Source organism: Brassica oleracea, chromosome C4 (genome assembly GCF_000695525.1).
Source record: "Brassica oleracea var. oleracea cultivar TO1000 chromosome C4, BOL, whole genome shotgun sequence".
Taxonomy (NCBI): Eukaryota; Viridiplantae; Streptophyta; class Magnoliopsida; order Brassicales; family Brassicaceae; genus Brassica; species Brassica oleracea.
In genome coordinates, this window is record NC_027751.1 from 595,916 (window position 1) to 604,217 (window position 8,302).

The following is an 8,302-nucleotide window of genomic DNA, read 5'->3' on the forward strand; positions in this document are numbered from 1 at the left end:
TGGACAAACCACAATAAAATCTCTATTCTAGAGAAATGGAGACAACAAAGGTTCTAAACCTCTCTTACTATCATCATATGTTAGTTTATGATACAACTATGCATTAAAACAATATTTTAATATTTTTTGAATTTTTCTCAAAATCTATGTGTTTACTCCTATAAAATATTCAGTTTTTCGATAAATGATTAATATACTGAAGCCTATAATCTTTAGTGTTATTTTAAAATTTCTAACCACATTTTACATTTGTATTAATGTATTCTAAACTCTTTTTCATGGTACATGGGCATTGTTCTATTTTTTTATCAGTTAATTTAGTAAAACTTCATATACTCCTTAAATTAGCGGATAAACCACAATAGAATTCCTATTCTAGAGAAACGGAGACAACAAAAGTTTCAAAATCTCTGACCATAATCATATGTTAGTTCTTGATACAACTATGCATTAAAACAATACTGTAATATTTTTTTGAATTTTTCAAAAAATCTGTAATTTAACCCCTACAAAATATTCAGTTTTTCGATAAATGGTTAATAAGCTAAAGCCTATAATATTTAGTGTTGTTTTAAAATCTCTAACCAAATTCTATATTTGTGTTAATGTATTATAAACTCTATTATATTGTACATGGGCATTGTTAATTTATTTTATCAATTAATTTATTAAAACATCACATGTTCCCCAAATCAGTGGACAAACCACAATAAAATCTCTATTCTAGAGAAACGGACACAACAAAGGTTCTAAACCTCTCTTACTATCATCATATGTTAGTTTATGATACAACTATGCATTAAAAAAATATTGTAATATTTTTTGAATTTTTCTCAAAATCTATGTGTTAATCCCTACAAAATATTCTGTTTTTCGATAAATAGTTAATATGCTGAAGCTTATAATATTTATTGTTGTTTTAAAATTTCTAACCAAATTATATATTTGTGTTAATGTATTCTAAACTCTCTTATATGGTACATGGACATCGTTAATTTTTCTTTTATCAATTAATTTATTAAAACTTCACATGCTCCCTAAATCAGTGGATAAACCACAATAAAATCTATATTTTAGAGAAGCGAAGCCAACAAAGGTTCCAAAACTCTCTGACCATCATAATATTTTAGTTCATGATACAAATATGCATTAAAACAATATTGTCATATTTTTTGAATTTTTCTCAAAATATATATGCCAACCCCTACAAAATATTCAATTTTTTGATAATTGGTTAATATACCGAAGCATATAATATTTAGTGTTGTTTTAAAATTTCTAACCACATTCTACATATGTATTAAAGTATTCTAAACTCTATTTCATGGTACATGGGCATCATTCTATTTTTTTATTAGCTAATTAAGTAAAAATTTATATGCTCCATAAATCAATGGACAAACCACAATAAAATCTCTATTCTAGAGAAATGGAGACAACAAAGGTTCTAAACCTCTCTTACCATCATCATATGTTTTTTCATGATACAACTATCCATTAAAACAATATTTTCATATTTTTTGAATTTCTCTCAAAATCTATAAGTTAACTCCTACAAAATATTCAGTTTTTCGATAAAGGTTAATATACTGAAGTATATAATCATTAGTGTTGTTTTAAATTTTTTAACCACATTCTAAATTTGTATTAATTTATTCTAAACTCTCTTTCAAAGTACATGGGCATCGTTCTATTTTTCTTACCAGTTAATTTAGTAAAACTTCATATACTCCTTAAATCAGTGGATAAACCACAATAAAATTCCTATTCTAGAGAAACGGAGACAAAAAAAATTCCAAAACTCTCTGAACATAATCATATGTTAGTTCTTGATACAACTATGTATTAAAAAAATGTTTTATATTTTCTGAATTTATCTCAAAATCTATGTGTTAACCCCAACAAAATATTCAGTTTTTCGATACATGGTTAATATACTGAAGCCTATAACCTTTAGTGTTGTTTTAAAATTTCTAACCACATTGTACATTTGTATTAAAGTGTACTAAACTCTCTTTCATGGTACATGGGCATCGTTCTAATTTTTTAGCAGTTAATTTAGTAAAATGCTCCATAAATCAATGGACAAACCACAATAAATCTCTATTCTAGAGAAACGAAGCCAACAAAGATTCCAAAACTCTCTGACCATAATCATTTGTTAGTTCTGGATACAACTATGTATTAAAACAATATTGTAATATTTTTTGAATTTTTCTCAAAATCTATGTGTAATACCTTTCGTGAAGGACCTAAGATAACTAGTTTTAAGATTGAAATTTTTTTAGTGTTGTATTAAATAATCTATGTGTCACCTTTAGATCTATTATAATTTTTCTCAAAAAGGTGTTATCCTTAGAATCAAAGTCTCACCCTATAAAATATTCAGTTTTTCGATAAATGGTTAATATATTGAAGCCTATAATCTTTAGTGCTGTATTAAATAATTTAACCACATTCTAAATTTGTATTAATGTATTCTAAGCTCTTTTTCATGGTACATGGGCATCGTCCTTAATTTTTAATCAGTTAAATTTGTAAAACTTCATATACTCCTTAAATCAGCGGATAAACCACAATAAAATTTCTATTCTAGAGAAAAAAAGACAACAAAGATTCCAAAACTCCCTGACAATAATCATATGTTAGTTTTTGATACAAATAGCATTGAGAAAATATTTTAATATTTTTTGAATTTTTTCAAAATGTGTTAACCCCTACAAAATATTCAGTTTTTCGATAAATGGTTAATTGCTGAAGCCTATAATATTTGGTGTTGTTTTAAATTATTTAACCACATCATCATATGTTAGTTCATGATACAAATATGCATTGAAAAAATATATTAATATTTTTTTAATTTTTCTCAAAATCTATGTGTTAACCCCTACAAAATATTCAGTTTTTCGATAAATGGTTAATCGACTGAAGCCTATAATCTTTAGTGTTTTTTTATATTTATAACCACATTCTAAAATTGTATTAATGTATTCTAAACTTTTTTTAATGGTATATGGGCATCGTTCTATTTTTTTAATCAGTTAATTTAGTAAAACTTCATATACTCCTTAAATTAGCGGATAAACCACAATAAAATTTCTAATCTAGAGAATCGGAGATAAAAAAAAGTTCCTAAACTCTCTAACCATAATCATATGTTAGGTCTTGATACAACTATGCATTAAAAAGTATTGTAATATTTTTTGATTTTTTCTCAAAATCTCTGTGTTAACCCTTACAAAATATTCAGTTTTTCGATAAATGGTTAATATACTGAAGCCTATAATATTTAGTGTGGTTTAAAAAATTTCTAACCACATTCCACATTTGTATTAATGTATTCTAAACTCTTTTTCATGGTACATGTACGTCGTTCTATTTTTTTATCAGTTAATTTAGTAAAACTTCATATACTCCATAAATCAGTGGATAAACCACAATAAAATTTATATTCTAGAGAAACGGAGACAACAAAAGTTTCAAACCTCTCTGACCATAATCTTAAGTTAGTTCTTGATACAACTATGCATTAAAACAATATTATAATATTTTTTGAATTTTTCTCAAAATCTATGTGTTAACTCCTACACAATATTCAGTTTTTCGATAAAAGGTTAATATACTGAAGCCTATAATCTTTAGTGTGTTTTTTTTTAAATTTCTAACCACATTCTACGTTTGTATTAGTGTATTTCAAATTCTCTTTTATGGTACATGGGCATCGTTCGATTTTCGTAATCAGTTAATTTAGTAAAACTTTATATGCTCCCTAAATCAGTGGACAAACCATAATAAAATCCCTATTCTAGACAAATGGAGACACCAAAGGTTTCAAAACTCTCTGGCCATAATCATATGTTAGTTCTTGATACAACTATGCATTAAAACAATATTGTAATATTTTTTATTTTTTTTCTCAAAATCAAAGTGTTAACCCCTACAAAATATTCATTTTTTCGATAAATGGTTAGTAAACTGAAGCCTATAATCTTGAGTGTTTTTTTTTTAATTTCTAACCACATTCTACGTTTGTTTTAATTTATTTTAAATTTTCTTTCATGGAACATGAGCATCGTTTGATTTTTGTAATCAATTAATTTAGTAAAACTTCATCTGCTCCCTAAATCAATGGTCAAACCATAATATAATCCTTATTCTAGACAAACGGAGACACCAAAGGTTCCAAAACTCTCTGACCATAATCATATGTTAGTTCTTGATACAACTTTGCATTAAAGCAATATTGTAATATTTTTTTAGTTTTTCTCAAAATCCATTTGCTAACGCCTTACAAAATATTCAGTTTTTCAATAAATGGTTAATATACTGAAGCCTATAATCTTTAGTGTTGTTTTAAAAATTCTAACCACATTCTTCATTTTTATTAATGTATTCTAAACTCTCTTTCATGGTACATGGGCATCGTTCTATTTTTTTATCAGTTAATTTAGTAAAACATCACATGCTCCATATATCAATTGACAAAACCACAATAAAATTTTATTTTCTAGAGAAACGGAGACAACAAAGATTCCAAACCTCTCTGACCATCATCATATATTATTTCATGAAACAAATATGCATTAAAACATTATTATATTTTTTGAATTTTTCTCAAAATCTATGTGTTAACTCCTACAAAATATTCATTGTTTCGATAAATGGTTAATATACTGAAGCCTATAATCTTTAGTGTTTTTTTAAAAAAAATTCTAACCACATTCTACGTTTGTTATATTGTATTTTGAATTCTCATTCATGGAAAATGGGCATCGTTTTATTTTTGTAATCAGTTAATTTAGTAAAACTTCATATGCTCCCTAAATCAGTGGACAAACCATAATAAAATCCCTATTCTAGACAAACGGATACACCAAAGGTTCCAAAACTCTCTGACCATAATCATATGTTAGTTCTTGATGCAACTATGCATTAATAAAATATTTTAATATTTTTTGAATTTTTCTCAAAATCTATGTGTTAACACCCCTACAAAATATTCATTGTTTCGATAAATGGTTAATATACTGAAGCCTATAATCTTTAGTGTTTTTTTAAAAAAAATTCTAACCACATTCTACGTTTGTTATATTGTATTTTGAATTCTCATTCATGGAAAATGGGCATCGTTTTATTTTTGTAATCAGTTAATTTAGTAAAACTTCATATGCTCCCTAAATCAGTGGACAAACCATAATAAAATCCCTATTCTAGACAAACGGATACACCAAAGGTTCCAAAACTCTCTGACCATAATCATATGTTAGTTCTTGATACAACTACGCATTAAAACAATATTGTAATATTTTTTGAATTTTTCTCAAAATCTATATGTTAACCCCCTACAAAATAATCAGTTTTTCGATAAAAGGTTAATATATGGAAGCCTATAATATTTAGTGTTGTTTTAAAATTTCTAACCATATTCTACATTTGTATTAATGTATTCTAAAATGTTTTTCATGGTACATGGGCATTGTTCTTATTTTTAATCGGTTAATTTAGTAAAACTTCTTATACTCCTTAAATCAGGGGGTAAACCACAATAAAATTTATATTCTAGAGAAAAAGAAACAACAAAAATTTCAACACTCTCTGACCATAATCATATGTTAGTTCTTGATGCAACTATGCATTAATAAAATATTTTAATATTTTTTGAATTTTTCTCAAAATCTATATGTTAACCCCCTACAAAATAATCAGTTTTTCGATAAAAGGTTAATATATGGAAGCCTATAATATTTAGTGTTGTTTTTAAATTTCTAACCATATTCTACATTTGTATTAATGTATTCTAAACTCTCTTTCATGGTACATGGGCATCGTTCTATTTTTTAATCGGATAATTTAGTAAAATTTCATATACTCCAATCAATGGACAAACAAAAATAAAATCCCTATTCTAGATAAACGAAGCCAACAAAGGTTCCAAAATTCTGTGACCATAATCATATATTAGTTCTTGATACAACTATGCATTAAAACAATATTGCAATATTTTTTGAATTTTTCTCAAAATAAGTGTTAACCCCTATAAAATATTCAGTTTTTCTTTAAATGGTTAATATACTTTAGCCTATAATCTTTAGTGTTTTTTTTTAAACATTCAACCACATTTTACATTTGTATTAATGTATTTTAAACTCTCTTTCATTGTACATGTGCATCGTTCAATTTTTTATCAATCAATATAGTAATATTTTATATGCTCCCCAAATCAGTGGACAAACCATAATAAAATCCCTATTATAGAGAAACAGAGACAACAAAGGTTCTAAACCTCTCTGGCAATAATCAAATATTAGTTCATGATAAAACTATGCATTAAAATAATATTGTCTTATTTTTTGATTTTTCTCAAAATCTATGTGTTAACTCCTACAAAATATTCAGTTTTTCGATAAATGGTTAATATACTGAAGCCTATAATCTTTAGTGTTATTTTAAAATTTCTAACCACATTCTATATTTGTATTAATGTATTCTAAACTCTTTTTCATGGTACTTGGGCATTGTTCTTTTTTTTTAATCAGTTAATTTAGTAAAACTTCATATACTCCTTAAATCAGCGGATAAACCACAATAAAATTTCTATTCTAGAGAAATGGAGATAACAAAAGTTCCAAAACTCTCTGACTATAATCATATGTTAGTTCTTGATACAACTATGCATTAAAAAAATATTTAAATATTTTTGAATTTTTCTCAAAATCTATGTGTTAACCCCTACAAAATATTCAGTTTTTCGATAAATGGTTAATATACTGAAGCCAATAATATTTAGTGTTTTAAAATTTCTAACCACATTCTACGTTTGTATTAATGTATTCTAAACTCTCTTTCATGGTACATAGGCATCGTTCTATTTTTTATCAGTTAATTTAGTAAAACTTCATATGCTCCATAAATCAAAGGACAAAACCACAATAAAATCTCTATTCTAGAGAAACGGAGACAATAAAGATTCAAAACCTCTCTAACAATCATCATATGTTATTTCATGATACAAATATGCTTTAAAACAATATTATAATATTTTTTGAAATTTTCTCAAAATCTATGTGTTAACTCTTACAAAATATTCATTTTTCGATAAATGGTTAATATACTGAAGCCTATAATCTTAAGTGTGTTTTTTTTTTTTCTAACCACATTCTATATTTGTATTAATGTATTCTAAACTCTCTTTCATGGTACATAGGCATCGTTCTATTTTTTATCAGTTAATTTAGTAAAACTTCATATGCTCCATAAATCAAAGGACAAAACCACAATAAAATCTCTATTCTAGAGAAACGGAGACAATAAAGATTCAAAACCTCTCTAACAATCATCATATGTTATTTCATGATACAAATATGCTTTTATTTTTTGAATTTTTCTCAAAATCTATGTGTTAACCCCTACAAAATTTTCAATTTTTCGTTACATGGTTAATATACTGAAGCCAATAATATTTAGTCTTGTTTTACATTTTCTAAACACATTCTTCATTTGTATTAAAGTATTCTAAACTCTCTTTCATGGTACATGGGCATCATTCTATTTTTTAATCAGTTAATTTAGTAAAATTTCATACGGTCCCTAAATCAGTGGACAAACCATAATAAAATCCCTATTCTAGACAAACGGAGACACCAAAGGTTCCAAAACTCTCTGACGATAATCGTATGTTAGTTTTTGATACAACTATGCATTAAAACAATATTGTAATATTTTTTGAATTTATTCTCAAAATCTCTGTGTTACATGGTTAATATACTGAAACCTATAATCTTTAGTCTTGTTTTACAATTTCTAACCACATTCTTCATTTGTATTAAAGTATTCTAAACTCTCTTTCATGGTACATGGGCATCATTCTATTTTTTAATCAGTTAATTTAGTAAAACTTCATATGCTCCATAAATCAAATGACAAAACCACAATAAAATCTCTATTCTAGAGAAACGGAGACAACAAAGGTTCCAAACCTCTCTGGCCATAATCAAATATTAGTTCATGATAAAACTATGCATTAAGATTGTATTGTCTTATTTTTTGAATTTTTCTCAAAATCTACGTGTTAACCCCTATAAAATATTCAGTTTTTCTTTAAATGGTTAATATACTGTAGCCTATAATCTTTAGTGTTTTTTAAAACATTTAACCGCATTTTACAATTTGTATTAATGTATTCAAAACTCTCTTTTATTGTACATGTGCATCATTCAATTTTTTATTAATCAATTTAGTAAAATTTTATATGCTCCCCAAATCAGTGGACAAACCACAATAAAATCCCTATTCTAGAGAAACG